General features: G+C 35.4%; 1 non-coding gene across 1 annotated transcript; it reads left to right on the top strand.

Annotated features, from left to right (window-relative positions):
* The first annotated feature begins 1,037 nt into the window (after window positions 1–1,037).
* LOC147790222 (small nucleolar RNA R71) lies at window positions 1,038–1,143 on the top strand. The gene has a single exon (XR_015423024.1). It is a non-coding gene; the product is annotated as a small nucleolar RNA R71 (small nucleolar RNA).
* The last annotated feature ends 15,987 nt before the right edge of the window (window positions 1,144–17,130 follow it).

The raw sequence follows: 17,130 nt of genomic DNA, 5'->3' as shown, positions 1-17,130 counted from the left end.
CAAACTTTCTTCTATTGGTGAGCACATCCTTCAAGAATTTCACATAATTTGGCATTTGCTTCAAAGCTTCAACTAATGGTATATTTATGTGAATTTCCTTAAATATGTCCATGAACTTCTCAAAGTTGGCTTCTTCCTTCTTTTTTCTTTATTCTTTGTGGAAAAGGAGGTGTTGGTGTGTATATTTTGCTTTCTTGTCCACTGCTGACTGATGTCTGTGTTTTAGGAGGCTTCACAACGGGTGGAGTAGAGGCTTACTAAGAGGTCTATTTCGTAACTCATTTGCTAATTGACCTACTTGAACTTCCAAATTTCGCAATGATGTTTGTTGACTTTGTATCGCAGCATCATTTTTAGCCATATATTCCTTTATTAGGCTCTAAAGCGATATTCCCAGTATGTGTTGAGCTTGGCTAGTTCCTTCCCCTTGGGTGGTGGTGGCTTGTTGAGAACCATATGTCAATTGATTTTGTAATCCAAAACCCGGAGGGTAATTTGCTTTAAGGGGCATTTATTGGTTGTACGAGCCTTGTCCCTTCCATGAGAAATTTGGATGATTTCTCCACCCCGGATTATAAGTATTTGAGAAGGGGTTATTTTTTGGGTTGCCTTGACTAACTTGATTCCCGACATAGAAAATTGAGGTCAGATTGCTTGAACATTGATCAAAGGTGTGTTCCTCTCCACAACATACACAAGATTCGGCTGCTGTCTGGTTAATTACAGCAGCTGTATGGACTGATGCTTTGATCATGGAGTCTTGCCCCAACGCTAGATTTTGTAAAATATTAGTCACCGAAGCTAGTTGAGCATTGATAGAGGACAAAGCATCAACTTCAAGTACTCCTTGAGTCTTCCTTCCTGGGTTGCTTCTCACATCGGCCCATTGACAATTGTTAGATGCTATTCTCTCTAAAATCTCATATGCTTCATTGTATGTCTTTGACAAAATAGCTCCATTGGCGGAAGCATCAACTACTTGTTTAGTAGCAATATTTAATCCATTGTAGAAAGTCTTCATTTGTATACAATGAGGTAGTCCATGGTGAGGACACTTTCTAAGCATCTCCTTAAATCTCTCCTAAGCTTCACTTAGTGTCTCATCTTCAAACTATTGAAAAGCAACAATCTCATTTCTGAACCGTGCATTTCTCGTGGGTGGGAAATACTTGATAAAAAATTTCTCTTCTAGACTATTCCACGAATCAATTGTTCCTGGTGCTAAGGTATTCAACCATGATTTAGCACCATCCCTCAATTAATATGGGAATAAGCTCAGTCTAATCACATCTTTATCCACTCCTTGAAATCGAAATGAGTCACTAACTCCCAAAAATGACTTTAGGTGTAGGTGAGGATCTTCCGACGGTAGTCCATGAAATTGCCCAATGGTTTGCAGCATTTAAAACATCACAGGTTTTAGCTCAAACGTGGTTGCTTGTATTTCGGGTATAATGATGCACGGATTTAGCTCTTCCACAGCTGGGTGTGCATATGCTCGGATCGCTCTTTCTCTGTCATCTGCTAAATGAATGGCATTGGCAGTAATTCTCTCTTGATTAGCCATCATCACTGGATTTTCAAACTCCCGATTTAGTTGGGCCATTTGCTGTATATTCTGTTTTGTCATTTCCTTTTTCTCCCTCAACCTTCGTCTAAATATTCTCTCTATTTCAGGATCCAAAATAAATTCCAAACCCGTAGGTGGGTTCATACACAGAATTTTGCAGCAGTAAACTCAATTCTTCAGCAGTAGGAACACTCAGCTTACTATGACTTCTTGTTGGCTCCCGCTCACAAAAATCTACAACAAGTAAAATAACCAAATTAGGTTCTCCGGCAACGGCGCCAAAAACTTGATTGCTTGTGGATGTATATAATAAAATGATGTAAAATTCACAAGAATAAGTGCAAGTATACACTATCACAAGTAGCAAGTAATAAGTAAATTATCGATTCCACAGGGAACCTATCTTTTTGGTTAATTTTATCGCTGGAAACTAAGTGAGTCTTTGGGTAACATTCAAATGGGTGTTGGAGATTTTATCTATTTAAACAAAACTAAAACAGAGTGTCACTGCTGTCGAAAAACAGAAAATGATTAGAAAATCAACTATAATGAGGAAGGTTCGGCTAAGAGAGATTAAATAGATAAGTTGTTGAGTTTTGTGGTAGATTTTAGTTCCTTTTAATAGATTCTCAAGCCCACTTCCGAGGGTCATGAATGGTGATTATTTCCATAATCGTTGTAATTTCTATTAACAAGGCTCTAGGAGAAGAATTATTCCTAACCCTTCTATTACCCTTCAAGTCTCCTTGCTACGGAACTAGAGTATTAAAGAGGATTTCATTGCTCCCTCTCTTCTCCCGAATAAGAGAACAACTATGTATGTAAAGTCGCTAATTAAACATACATGTAAATCTTTAACAACAACTCTTTAATAAACTAAAATCATATCGTCAACATACTTAAACTATATAAAACTCTCTCGCCTCCTCTATTAAGTTTAGCTTTCCATACAAACTGAAATAAATTAAGAAATTCGCATCATCATCATGTAAAATTGATGGAATAAGGAAAGATAATAAGGAGATAGAGAGTTATCCTGGTTTGTTGTCGTTCGTCAATGGAAGTTCCCTTCTCTTGAGCTCTCACGTCCACCTCTTTGCCCTAATCAATCCTTGTTGGTCTCCTTTTCCTTCTGCTGTCAACAGCTGCTGGATTTGGGTTTTCTTCTTCTTCTCTGGTTTCACAGCAGTTCACTGCAGCACAAGCTGCTGCTGTGTAATTCGATTTTCTCCCCAAAATGTGGCTCTTTTTCTCTTGGTCTTCTTTTTCCTCTTATATTGAGCATGGGTTCCCCTTTAGGGCTGAAAAGAAATAAGTAGTACACATAGGATGTTCCTCATTGGGTAGTCAATGACCCACTTGGACTGCTAACGTGGATTTATCATTTCCATGTCATCCCCCATTTGTTTCCAAATTCGCTACTCCCACATGGTTTAGCATAAATGTCTGAAATTTTACCACATAACTCAATTAAATATACAATTAAGATCGATTTATGCCAAATCAAATTTTTTTCACGTTGGACCGCAATAAACGATTTCATGCTCACAAAGTAGAATAAATGTGGTTATAAATGAGAAAATGGTGAATAAGAGTGCAATATTAACTCCAAAAAGACTTGATATGACTCTACTTTTAGATAGTTATCACTTTGTCCTCATTCACATGCATCCTAGGAAAATTTCTAAAAGGTCTCCCAACATATAATTGCTCAAAGTAAAGCATGCTTAACCATGTGGTCCTATGATTGAGCTACCATAAAGGAAGCTGCTCCTTGGTTGTATAGGTAGTGACTTTCAAGTCTTTTAAACATATCTTAGTCATCTTATCCTCACGGTCGCTCTTATAAGGATGTGATCTTAGGTGATTCATGTACCCGTAATTTACTCAGAAGTCACACTTATTCACATAGTATTGTTTTTTCATAAATTACTTTTTCAACAAAATTTAATAAATTCAAAGTAAAAAAGAATAAAAAAAGTAAAATAATATAAAATTTGAGATAAGTTGACAAAAATATTACTTTAAAATCTTTTTTAATTATTATATGGATAAATATATTTTTGTTCTACTAATTGTAATATTATATATATTACATAAATTTAGTAGTTACTCAATTGATCTTTTGTTGAGCTTTTTTTTTTAATCAAACTAATGTGTTTTTCTTGACAAACAAAATGTTAGTTAATATGTAAGGAACGTTGGAAAGAGAATAATAAAATTTAACAAATGTGAAATAGAAGTTTTAGTCGTAAAAAGTATACCTAGTTGAAGAACAATCATTCCATTTTGAGTACAAATCTACTAATTTTGCTATGGCATAGCAATATAGCATAACGTGAGACATCCGATCCCCTCAAAAACTTTTTTTCTGAACATGCCCACTAGTAGATTCATTGACAAAGAGGGGCTCTGTGGTGGACCTCTTGACAACTGCAATGGAGATTCATCGTCTACATCTTTTAAGGTAGGTGGAGTTTCTATCGTTCTAATTATGATCATCTTATATTGCATGAGACATCCATTCGAAATGGAGCAAAATAAGGAAAGAAAGTCTATGGATTTGGATGTCTATTTCCCACCTAAGGAAAGAATTTCTTCCCAAGATCTAATTATGGCGGGACTGTATACAAGGCAGTGATGCATTTTGAACAGGCCATTACTGTCAAGAAGTTAACATCAAACAGGGAAGGGAGTAACATCGATAATAGGAAAGAACCTGTAAAGTATTTTCAGAGTTTGTAGTATATGAGGTAATGGTTATGTTACCCAACTATTGCTTAGATTTTGCAATTGTTCTAGGATTCAATAAAGTATTCTTTGTATAGTTTTTGAAAGGAGCTATATTGTTCTTGATTTTCATTCTTGTAAGTTTCTAAGGTTCATAATTTCTTGAGGCATAAGTTATAACATGCATTCGTAAACATATGAATACATCGTAGTAACAAACATGGGTTGTTCTAGAAGGTCATACATTCATAATGAATTCCTTAGAGAATTCTAGAAGGGTCTTGACTTTTGTGTCTTGAGGTGTTTCCTTTGTTGGGATCAATACCAGTTGTTAGCTCTGATACCAGTTGTTAGGATCGCACAACAACGCACACGCTCGATCTAGATGAACACAAAGAATGGGATAGAGAATTGTGCAAGGAGAACTCTGGCTAAAAGAATTTTTTTTTTATTGATGACTTCAGGTATATACAACAAGAGAGAGTACAGAGTACATCTTCAAAACTCTATCGGACGGGATATATATATGGTTTAGTTTACTATATATAGCTTTACCAGATTTAGCCATCTACTATATATAGCTATTTACCATATATAGCTTTACCGGATATAACTTTACCATATATAGCTTTACCAAATATAGCTTTACCGGATATAACCGTTGACCAAGCTATAAATAAGGAGCAGACTCCATAACCTAACATTCTTTAGGTGTTTCTTTGGTCCTAACTTGCTTTAGGTTCCAAGCTTGCTCTAATCAACTTGAACCATTGAACATAACTTCTTGTTCTTACCAATATGCCTTAAAAGAAGTAGCAAGTCATTTGGAGCACATATAGACCTTGAATTTAAATAAGTAGTCCTAGGGGCATTTTGGTCATTTTATCTCTAATTCATGGTTTTGCTAATCAACGTGTTCCAATAACTTTCAAACATCATCACATCTTCAGACATCACACAATAAGGTCTACCACATAATTTAATAGCATTTGGAGGTCTTTTAGGTCATGAACCATAGTTAGATATCCTTAGGGGTAATATAGTTTTGCACCATTTCTTTGTTTACCTACTTATCCCTCCTTATCCTTAGGGGTAATAATACGACAGTTTCTCATTAGTGGAAGCATTTGCGGGTCAAACTAAACTGAGTTTATTATGCGAGTGTCGCCCATCGGACCACTTGAGAGTCGTAATAAACAAATTCCATTATGCGATTGATGTAAGACCGTGACACTAATCATGTCAATTTGAACAAGCTTATAAAATGAATTATTTTGATTGGGTGGCTATAAATTCAATTGACAATTCCATAGTAAATAGATTAGCAAATAAAAATAATGATATTCTTCGAGACTGTGCCAACATTGAAATCGGACCCATTTTCATCGAAATAATATAGACAAGTAACGTAACATTAAAAGCTAATGAGATGTTTAAATTTTATAACTAATAAAAAAAGAAAGAAGGTTAATTTGGTTTTGTATTCTTTTCATATTTGAGTTTGATTTATGTTCGAAAAAATGATGGGAGATTTCGATAAATGAGGCCAAATAATTCCGATCAAAGTGGAAAAGATTAATAAATAAGTATTTTATGCATTGAAATACCTTAACAAATCTTAATAATATAATTCATTAAAACTTATACACCGTATCAAATTTATATCGATTTATTATAATATCATAATCAAAACCCTCCAATTCATGGATATATCGATTTTTTATATTCATTTAGCCGGCCATGTGTAGCAAATATCATACAATTTGGTTTTATAGTTGAACATACAAATACCATGTTCAACCACTAACCACAAACATAGAGTATCGTTGCATTCGGTTCTATCTCTATCATCCTTGTATATATCAAAGTAATGCGACCAGCCAGACCACTGGAAGGTGCAATGAAACTGTGTTGAGCCCCAAAAGTTTGGTCGAAAACTAAAAGTGTAACCGCTCAAAGGTGGGAGATGATGGACTCCCAAGTCATCATCACCAGATTTGCAGTGAATAGTGAGCTGATCATGACTTCTTAGAACATTTGTTATGTTTACTGTAATCGGTGGGTTTCGAAAGATTTTTCCATCGATGTTAGTAAATAGGGTAGCAAAGAACAATGACAATAGGAGAGACCGTGAAAGTGTTGAAAATGAATTCATTTTGTAAATATGAGAATATTTGTGCTGGATTTGTTCCACTTTTATATGAGTAAAATTAGGTTTCATTGTCAATTACACTCACTAAAACTAAAGAAACATATTATTGTTATATTTGAATGGGTAACCACCACCATGTTAAGCTTGTATATTTTATTATTTATTATTAGTAATATTTTAGAAAACCACCAATGGGAGCTATTGTTAACCATCTGTTGTTAGTAGTAACACCGGTTCTAAAGTGTAATGCAATGGTCCTTTAAATTTAAAGTTGATGAACAAGGATGACATTTCAATATTTTATATTCTTGTTGTGAATGAAGGCAATTATGGACATGTTTGGTAACGAGTTCTCCTTCATTGTTTACAATAAAAATAGAACCATGTTTGATAACGGGTTTTTTAATTGAAAAATTTACATTTGAAACTCGTTAGGGGTCTTATGGAAACTCAACCAGAGTAAGTAATCAATTCATGGGTGTTTAAAAAACTCAATTAATTTAATATCCTTGCTCTGTAACCTTATACTCAATGACTTTTACTGACAGTTAAGTAAATAAATGAAAAGAAATGATTGAAGAACTCTTTCACCTTATAGGCTGTATGAGAAGAAGAAGAAACTGTCACCCTTTCTTTGACTGATTGAACTAAACTCGGCTCGGTTGGAACTATTCTGGATCTGATCCTTTCTTTCCCTGAAAAGACAGTAAACGAAGAACTACTCAACCTGAACCTAATTTAACTCATGAACCTTTGACTGATTTCACTCTTTTACTTACATGTGCTGGATGTACTCTTTTACTTACATGTGCTGGATGAGAAGCTATAATCTCTTAAAATAATTTTTTGAAGTATTTAGAGGGTGATTTTTCAAAATATATATTTAGATTGAATTAAAAAAATGTAATTCAATGTTTTAAAATAAATAAATAGATTTTTTTAATAAATTAACATTTTATTTCTATTGAAAATAAATTAAACAAATGACCCGGCCATACCCAACCTAACACAAATATTCATTGGTGTGGGTTGAAAAAAAATGTCTCAACAAAACCTAATGCAACTCATGAACACTCCATAGTGTGCAATTACGATATCATACTATGAGAGTTACACTCATCACAATAATGTCAAAAAATATTAACCTCGATTAAGTGTTTTTCACTGTGTTGTTCTTATTAAGATTTCAACTTTAAGCAGAGAATGACGATGATTCGATACATTTAGCAGAAGACATTGGGGATGCTCTAATCCTCAGCGTGGATAGTCCGATTGAATCTCTGATTTTGGATTCAGGTGCGTCTTTTCATTCGTCTCAAAATAAAGAGTTGTTTCGAAATTTCAAGTCTAGAAGTTTCGAGATGTGTATCTTGCCAACAACAAAGATTTGAAGATCAAAGTAAAAGGGGATGTCTGCATAAAAACTCCGGCAGAAAATTAGTGGACATTAAAGGATGCTAGATATATTCCTAGTCTCAAGAAGAACCTGATCTCTATTGGTCAGTTGGATAACACAGGTTATGCAACAAAGTTTTGTAAGAGTTCGTGGAATATTGTGAAGGGTGCTATGGTGGTAGCACGTGGCACAAAATCTGTAACTTTATACATCATTGCAGGGTATATGAACGGAGCTGCTGTTGCTGAAGTGTTTCAAATTGAAGTATATGGCACAATAGACTTGGACATATGAGCGTCAAAGGAATGAAGATGCCGGAAGGAGTTTTTGGAAGGTCTGAAATATGTTGATATGAGACCTTGTGAGAACTGCGTTATAAGGAAACAGAAACGAGTTAGCTTCACAAAGACTGCAAGAGAATTGAAGAAAAGCACCGGGACAATGAATCTAGTGGGAGTTGAGGTTGTGTTGCAGAACAATTCACAGAGTGATGTTGTAGCAGATACTCGAGAAACTCCTAAGACTGTTGCTGAGAAACTAGAGGTGAAGCAAGTGGGAGTTGAGGTTGAGTTGCTGAAAGATTCACATAGTGATATTGTAGCGGATACTCAAGAAACTTCTAAGGAACCAATTGTGAAATTATTCAAAATACAATTCGTAATGTACATACAAATAATTAGATGAAAATGGAAATCCATATTCATCCATAATGTGATGGAAATTGAAAAATTGAAAATAATAAAAGTTGGAAAAATGAAAATAATAAAAAAAAAAAGATAGAAGATAAACAAACATGATGAGATATGTGAGGAAATTGATAGTGTTAATATTAACACATGCGGAAGCAATTTGGATCTTAGGCACTTTTAGAACATCAATTATAGTAAATAACTAGCATGTTCATAAGTATTAAAACTTAATGAATTTGAATACTAACCTTTTGTAGTTCAAACTTCTTTTTCCTCACGAACCGGTTTCGAACCACCATTAGTGTCTTCTCCACTATCCTCCGACCTTAGAACGGGATTGTGGAATCCGGTGAGTGACTAAACTTGGGAGGGATTTTGTATATATGAAGAGAGTGTTTGTGAGAGGTTCTTCTCAAGGTTTTTCACCTAGAAGAAGAAGACCTTCCATGTACCATGATCACTCAATTTAAAGAGTCATGTTTGCATGTTCATGCAAATTTGAGATCACCAAATTTTGACACTTAAAATTCCACTCAAATGTTTGGGATTATGTGGCAAGTATGCATGTTTGAGTTAACCAAATTTTGACACTCAAAATTCCACTCAAACTTGTGGGGTTTATTTGGCAAGCATGCAAGTTTGGTTAAACCAAAATTTTGACACCTCAAAATTCTACTAACATGTATTTTTCCATTAAATGAAGTCAACATTTTGACTTTCTTCATTTAAATTCAACAATTAATTTGAATAAAAAATTTCAAATTAAAGTAACATTAAATGATTAATTACACTATTTAATTAATATTTAATATTAATTCAAATGCCAATTCCAGTCAATTCCGACACATAATTGATTAAGATATTTAAATCTTATTTAAATATCTCAGATTCTCTTCTTTTGTTTAATTCGTAAATAAAACAAAAATGCGGTTAAATATATCATATATATGTAGCGCATATTCCCTAATTTGAATTCGAACACTTCGAACTCACTCGTCACACTGTTCTATGGTTTAGATCGATATGAGCTAGCAGAGGGACCTAATGGACCTGTAGATCATGGGCTCCAACGATCCAAGATTAACCGGCTAAACTCATTAACCTTGTTAACCAACATTCGTTAACTACTAGGACACTCCACTGTAGCCTAGTAGTTGCACTCCCCTCACTCTAGATATATTTCTGTCCATTTGATATAACCATGATTAGTAAGTCGATCCTTCACAGGTTGTTCGTAACTAGAGCTGGGTCAATTTACCGTTTTACCCCTAAAGTTACTTCTTGTTTCTTATGTCTCACTGATCCTCTAATGAACAATTGGTTTGTGGTCCAACCAGTAAACCGAATCCCTCTCAGGCCAATGAGAGGGTGGGGCCCCTTGTTCAAGACCTGGAATTAGTGCTTAAGGGAACTACCTTTCTTCTATCCCTAAAAGTGGGTAGGAGTGAATTCCATATTGCACTCCACGTCCCCAGCCATTCACCCAGTCTTACCCCTGAAATGGGAGGCTTATTGAGTCGGCAAACTAGAGCCACTCTCACCCGTGCAAATCTAAGGATAATTTCAAATAAACACGAGAACATGGTTAGCTCAGGATTAAAATGGAGTTACCTAGGTTATCGAATGAATAGAAAATCAGTCTCAACAATAAACGACATTATAAAGTGAGAGTGGTGGTGGTTGAGAATCCAAGAATGGATCATTTAGATCATAAATCGTGTCTTCCTCTTCTTCTTATACGATAGAAGGAGAAGATGTCGAACCGACTGATGCGGCCTCTTGAAGAAACTTTTGAAAATCAGCTTCTAAAGTTGTCTGGGCTAATGCAACAAGTAGCTTCGACTTTGAATTAAGGAATTCGGAGGTCCTCTTCTTGGATAAATCCTAAAGGTGGCAATTCTATGATTGCCAGACCTTTACCGCTTTGATATCTGCGTGGGTATAAGTATATTTATCCCACCATTTGATTTTAATAGTTTTGAAGACCTGTTTTATTTGGTCTTCCGCTTCTTTTATTTGAAAATTCTAAGTTAAAATCCAAGAAATTTGAAAGTATACACAAAAGCGCATGGTTAATGGAAATGGGGTTTTGAATATATTTTTTATAAAGTAGTGGAAGGATTCCTGTATTGGAACCGGAATATATCTTTGGGTGATCCAAAGATTTTCCACCATTTGATGAACCAAAATGGATAATGAATTTTATAAGCATTCTGGCAAAATTGGATAAACCATGAGTGCTCATAATTTTGATACCAAATGACATTGAACCATGCCATCTGATAGTCTCTGTATGAGTAGGAGTGAGAAACAAACGGTTTTGAAAAAGTCTTTCCCGTGTATGGATCTTGATTCCAGTACGTCGGATTCATGACTTTGAAAATTTTTAACTTTGAGTACGAGATTTTTGAAGGATCATCACGACTCGGAAGATGAGTAATTTCGATGGATTTTGTGTCGACTAAAATGAATTCATAAAACCATCTGGTCTTATGAAGATCTTCCAAGCTATAGAAGAATCTCGATGGATAGGCTTTCTTGACGACCTCGCTGATTTTTGGGTCGTCGTATTCTGGTTCTACCAGGGCTTCTAGTATAGACACAGTTTTTTGAAAATAGGTCATGATTTCAAGAACTGGAGAAAATCGAACGGGAACAACCACGTCTGAGTAGGTTGAGAGGACAGAAGGTCCCTTTGAAGTGGAAGAGACAGTAGGTCTCGATGGAGTAGCGGCAGATGGCCGTGTTGAAGAGGCAGAAGGCCTCGTCGGAGTGATAACCTCCGCTTGTTTTTTAGAAAGCTTTGCTCTAGACCTGGTCACCAATGTGAAACCAGCATCCATTGCGTAGCTATCGGACGTCATTGGAGTAGGTGTGTTTGAAGAAGCAATGGGCTTCTTCCCTTTTTCTGTTGCTTTCTTACCGGTCATCACTGGGAGAAGGAGGTTGGCTAGGGAGAGTTTTTCTTCGAGAGTAAGAACTCTCTTGAGAGGTAATCTGCCAAGGGGTTTTCGATCCCTTTTATAAGCAAAATTTTGAAGTTGAAGCAAGATAAAATGGCTTGCCATCTAGCAAAATTTTGTTTAGACACAAGATTCTTGACATCTTTTTCTAAAACAAATTTAGATGCCCTTGAATCTGTTTTGATAACAAAGCTTTTGTTAATTAAATCGCTTTGAAATTTTTGTACACAAAGTACTATTGAAAGTATTTCTTTCTTCACTGTTGAGTAATTTTTTTGAGTAGAATTCCATATTCCCGAATGGAAATGGACAATGGATTCTTTCTTGTCAAGAGAGTGTTTCAGGATTCCTCCATATCCAATATCGGATGCGTCGGTCTCCACTATTAAACTAGCACTTAGGTTTATCAGCGATAAACACGGAATTGACTTGACAAGGGATTTGATTTTTTGGACTGTTTGTGTGTGTTCTTCAGTCCAGGGCTTTGGATTCTTTTTGAACTTTTCAAAAAGTGGCTTGCAAATGGGTCTGATATTTTGAACGAAAAAAGACACATAATTGAGACATCCCAAAAATCTTTGTAGTTGGGTTTTATCCGTAATTTGGTTCGAAAAGTTTGAGGCAAACTCAATGGATCTTTGAATGGGTTTAATGAGACCCAAATGAATTTCAAATCCAAGAAAACGGATCTTTGTTTGAAAAAGTTTATTTATGGTTCAGACACAACTAAACCACTTCTTTTGACTGTCGTAAAAAATGTTCGAAGATGCTTGAAATGTTGATGGATGTTTTGAGAAAAAATAAGAACATCGTCAACATAAACAATTGAAAAGGATTGAAAATATCATTCACAATCTTTTGAAATTCGGATGGAGCGTTTGTTAGCCCAAATGGCATAACGTTCCATTCGTATTGTTCGAAAGGGACATTGAAAGCCGTTTTGTACTTGTCTTTTTCTGAAATCTTGATTTGCCAAAATTCGGATTTCATATCAAATTTTGAAAATACTTTAGCATTTGAAACTCTTTGCATTAAATCTAATTTATTTGGAATTGGATATCTAATCTATTCCAAAACCTTATTTAAGGGTTTGTAGTTTATTACCAGTTGTGAGACTCCACGTTCCTTCTCTGCCTGGTTGTTGACGTAAAAAGCCATACATGACCAGGGCTCTTTGACGGACTAATAAGACCCTTCTGCAAAAGATCATTGGTTTCAGCTCGGCAGAATGTTAGTAATTCCTTATTTATTTGAATAGGAGTGGCCTTCGTAGGAATATTTTTCTCCTCGATGTTTTTGACATAAGGAAGATTAACTATGTGTTGCTTCCTATTCTAAAAGGCATTAGGGATATTTGAACAAATCTCCCTTTCTATTTGAGTTTGTAAAGTTTTGATTTTAGACTTGACGGTCTTACTTTGAATCTGTTCTTCTATTCTTTTTGAATGAAATTTCTTCTTTAAAAAAAGAAATTTGTTTTTCTTTATAATTTAATACATTTATTGATTGAATAATTGTATTCTTTCACTACTCCATATAGGAGAAAGGAAATTAAATTTTATCTTTTTTCCTAGGGCTTTTGACTCTAACCACTTTTCAGTTATTTTAAAAGGGTATAATTGAGTAATTAAAGGAGTACTTAGGATTAGTTCTTGTCCTAAGTCGTTTACTAAAAGAACGAAATTTACGAAGCAAATTCCGTCATTACAAACATGGACTTTAGATAATTTGTAATTAATTTTGAGTCTATTGTTATTTGAACCTCTAAGGCCCTCAGTAGTTTTTTCAAAATACTTTGTAGGTATTAGGCCTTTCTCAATGCAATTTTTATTGGCTCCAGTATCAATGAGAACCTTTAGTGTGATTTTGAAATCATAAATTTTTAAGGTAACGAGAGCATACCATTTTTGATATTGAGAAATGGTGATGGCTCCAACGAAGGAACTTTGAAAGTCATCCTCGTCCAGGTTTGGTTGCGCCGTTTCCTTTCGTTCGGGCAGCCGTTCCTGAAGATTGAGAACTTCTTGGCAAAGCATATAGGATTCTGACCTAGTTTCAGATCTTAATGCCTGTACTTCTTGTTTGAGATTATTAATCTCTCTTTGTAGGTCTTGAGTAGTGAGTTCTCTTGATTTTTCAAACCTTTGGAGAACTGATTGAAGTCTGTAGGGATTTTTTTCTTCCCTTTCAGGTGGCTTAGAGATTGTCATGGCATCTCCGAGTCGTTGAGCGATTTTCTATTGAATTTCTATTTCTTGAACTTTTTCTACTACTTCGAGTAGAATTTCTTGATCCAGGCAATTATGCATCCTTCGCACGTCCTCTTTCCTTCTTGTCCTGATTCATATTCTATGCTAGAATATGAATCGGATTCTTCTTGGAGTTCGAGGATTTCTCCTTCACTTGATTGTTCTGAGTCGGTTAGAGCTAGTCGTAGTAGCTGATTTTTCAGCTCTTGATCTATATACAACTCATTTATCTTTCCTCTTATCGGACACTCGTTACCAAAGTGTCCTTCTTCTCGACATTTAAAGCAAGTTTGCTTTTTCTTTCCTCTATGGGTTTTTGTAGGAGTATACTTTCTTCTTGAATATGTTGGCTTTTGAGATTGTACTGGTTTCTTTCGATACTTTTCTCTGGGCCTGTACGAATTATAAGGCTTTGGATGCGTCTTAACCTTCTTCTTTTTGGAGGTTGAGGGGGCCTCTATCCCCTTGCATCCATATTGATCGCAAAATCTTCCAAGCTCTTTTCTATTTGATATCGAAGAAAGCTTGTTTTGAATCTTTGACTCATTGCAAAGTCTGAGTCCTTCTTCTATGATGAAGGATGTTATTGACCCGTATGACAAAGTATGCCACGGAATTGTTCCATTATACTTTGTCTTAAGACCGTCTTTGATCCTTCTTTAGAAGTGTTTTGGTAGTCCATTGACAAAATTCTCTTTCCAGAATTCCAACGAACTGTCTGTTCTAATAAGAACATTGCAGAAATACATGTCTTTGTACCACCTGAAATCTCCTAAGGTGGGACACTTCAGGTTAACGAGTATTTCGGCAGATCTTTCCTGGTATTTCAAGGGGTCGCCAACGAAGAATTCTATAAGGGTATAAATGAGGGTGTTGACAGCATCCTCTACCCTTTCATGTTGTACTTCGATCCTAGTTGATGGACCTTCCTCTTTGATGATTTGAGTAGTTGGCCTAATGATATAGTGGCTTAATATCTGTTGGCGAGTTGCTTCATCGAGATATTTGTCCCACTAGTCCTTGAGTTGCCTAGTAAATCCGGTCACTAAAACTTGAGCTATTTGATGGTCGGATTTATGGCCCTGTAATTTATACGCGCCTGCGGCCATCATCATTTCATTGACAATATTCATTATCAGATAGTCGGACAATCCATCGATATTCTATTCATAGATTGCTAGACCATCGTAATGAGCTCTAGTTTGTAGAGTCTTTTCTTCGAATTGAATATCCAGAAAAGACGGTTGAGGATACAAGTTTTTCTAATTACTGGTATTATTTTGACTTCTTCCAGAGATTCTTTCAATTCGATTGTAGAGAGGCTATTCTACCTCATCTAAAATCTCGTCTTCGAATTCTTGAATTTCGTCGTCATTGTTAACGACATTGACAGATGAATCCTGATGTGTTATCCCAGGATTTAGGATTCTATCCAACTTTTCTTCTATTTTGGCCATCGTGTCCTCTTCTTTTGAAATCCTCTTTGTAAATACGTCGAGGTTTGACGGTCTGAGTATTGGGATTGACTCATCGACTTTCGTTACAGAGCTGCCTGCTTGTTCTTGCAGAGTACCATAATTTTTTGAGATTTTTCCCTCGATACTCTCAAGCTGGGTGGAGATCGTGGATAAAATCTTGTTTGAATAATTATTTTGATGCTTGATATTCTTGATGTCCTTTAGGGTCGGATTACCCTTTTCTAGTTCTTCTGGGATAGTTTTGAAAGGACTAGCTTTGACCTTTTCTCCGTAATAATTGTCAAATTCGACTTCTTCCAACGGAGGATGTTTTGAATATACTTCGCCTCTGGTAGTCTTCCAGCTTCTTTGAGTCAAAGTGCATATTTGCAAAATATTTTCTTCAAACCATTCGAAGAATGATATGTTTTCTTCTATGGTTTCCATATGAGAATACCATTGAGCTCTTAATTCACTTCGCTCAACTTCTTTGTAGGTTTGGAAGAAAGCTTTTCTCTTTGAAGAGTTGGCAGCTGACATAAAATCTGCCTTCAATAATTCTTTGTCTATCTTGAAAACAGCCGTAATGACATTTAGCTGACTTTCATAGACGGATTGAGTATCCATATCCGTATGGGTTGGAGATCTTGAGCCATCTTCATAGTGGACTGATGCTCTTTTTTTTATCATAATTGACCTCTTTTACCTTTAAGGGGTCATACATTGATCTTTAAACTCCTGACGTACTTGGTGTAGAACTCAGAATTCTTTTACTTTTGATTCTGACGAGAGTTCTTTGCTGAATTTTATTTCAACGCTTCCATCGTCATGTTCGATGATTTGTAATGGGTTTTAAGATTTCTTTTTCCTCGAAAGATTAGCATCTTCTATTTTCCAGAGAGTATTTCTGGTTATTTGATCCCAAGAAAGAGTTTTTGGAACAGCCACTGAGGACTTTCCAATATTTGCCTCTATGAGCATGTTTGATCCTTTTGGCGAGGATCTTAATGCTCTTGGAGAAATATTTGTATTCATGAGTTTATAATAAACCCTGAATATGACGACTGAAGAATGAGTTTCAGCCTTGATGTTCAAATTGTTTTATTGTAAGTCCAGCATGAGGGCTGATAATATGTGCGAGTCCTGGAGCGACAAAGTAAAATTTGGATAACAATTGAAATAGACTGGTCCATTCTCTAGATTGGATTGAACCATTCCCAATAAAGAATTTGAGAAATCTTCATGTCTCTTATCTCGTAAGGAGATAAGAACTGGGATATCTAACCCAAGTCTTAACAATGGTTTTACAGCGACTTGGACAAGACCGACGTGAAGATAGTTAAACTCTTCATGGTGTTGGAGTATAAGAGATTTTGAAAAAAGATTCAGAGATTCCCTATTGCTATGAATTGGGTTGTTTTTCTCTGAGAATTTGATACATGATCTTTGAGTAAAATTGAAGGTTGAGATTTGGTAGATAGTTTTAGGATCTACCTTTGGAATAGTCCAATTTTGGAGTTGATCTTCGATCCTGGCAATTTGATATTCTTGATTGACAGTATTTGAGATTGTGAGATTTTCTCCCCTTCTATGTTCATTTGAACTTTCTTATTCATTGGTAGAACATTTGAAATGGTTTAATTTTCAGAGCTTTCTCAGAAATTCATAAGAAGATAGATAAGATAAGAGATAGAGTAGAATAATTTTTATCTAAATTCTTCAATTGATATTCAAGAGAGAGCTATCGGCCGATCGATGCTCTCCTTACATTGGTGAAGTCATTTTATAGACTTCGGATTTGAACGTAAATTTGAAAAACACCAACTAAGATATAAGATCAAATCTAACAGGAGAGGACCCCTACAAGATCTACTTTCCTAGAAGTATGAAAAGACAAAGCAAACTAATAATTTAAAAGACTAAT

Source organism: Cucurbita pepo, chromosome 11 (assembly GCF_057944985.1).
Source record: "Cucurbita pepo subsp. pepo isolate OVF chromosome 11, ASM5794498v1, whole genome shotgun sequence".
Taxonomy (NCBI): Eukaryota; Viridiplantae; Streptophyta; class Magnoliopsida; order Cucurbitales; family Cucurbitaceae; genus Cucurbita; species Cucurbita pepo.
Note: the sequence above shows the minus strand (reverse complement) of the source record. Positions and strands in the feature narration are given on the sequence as shown.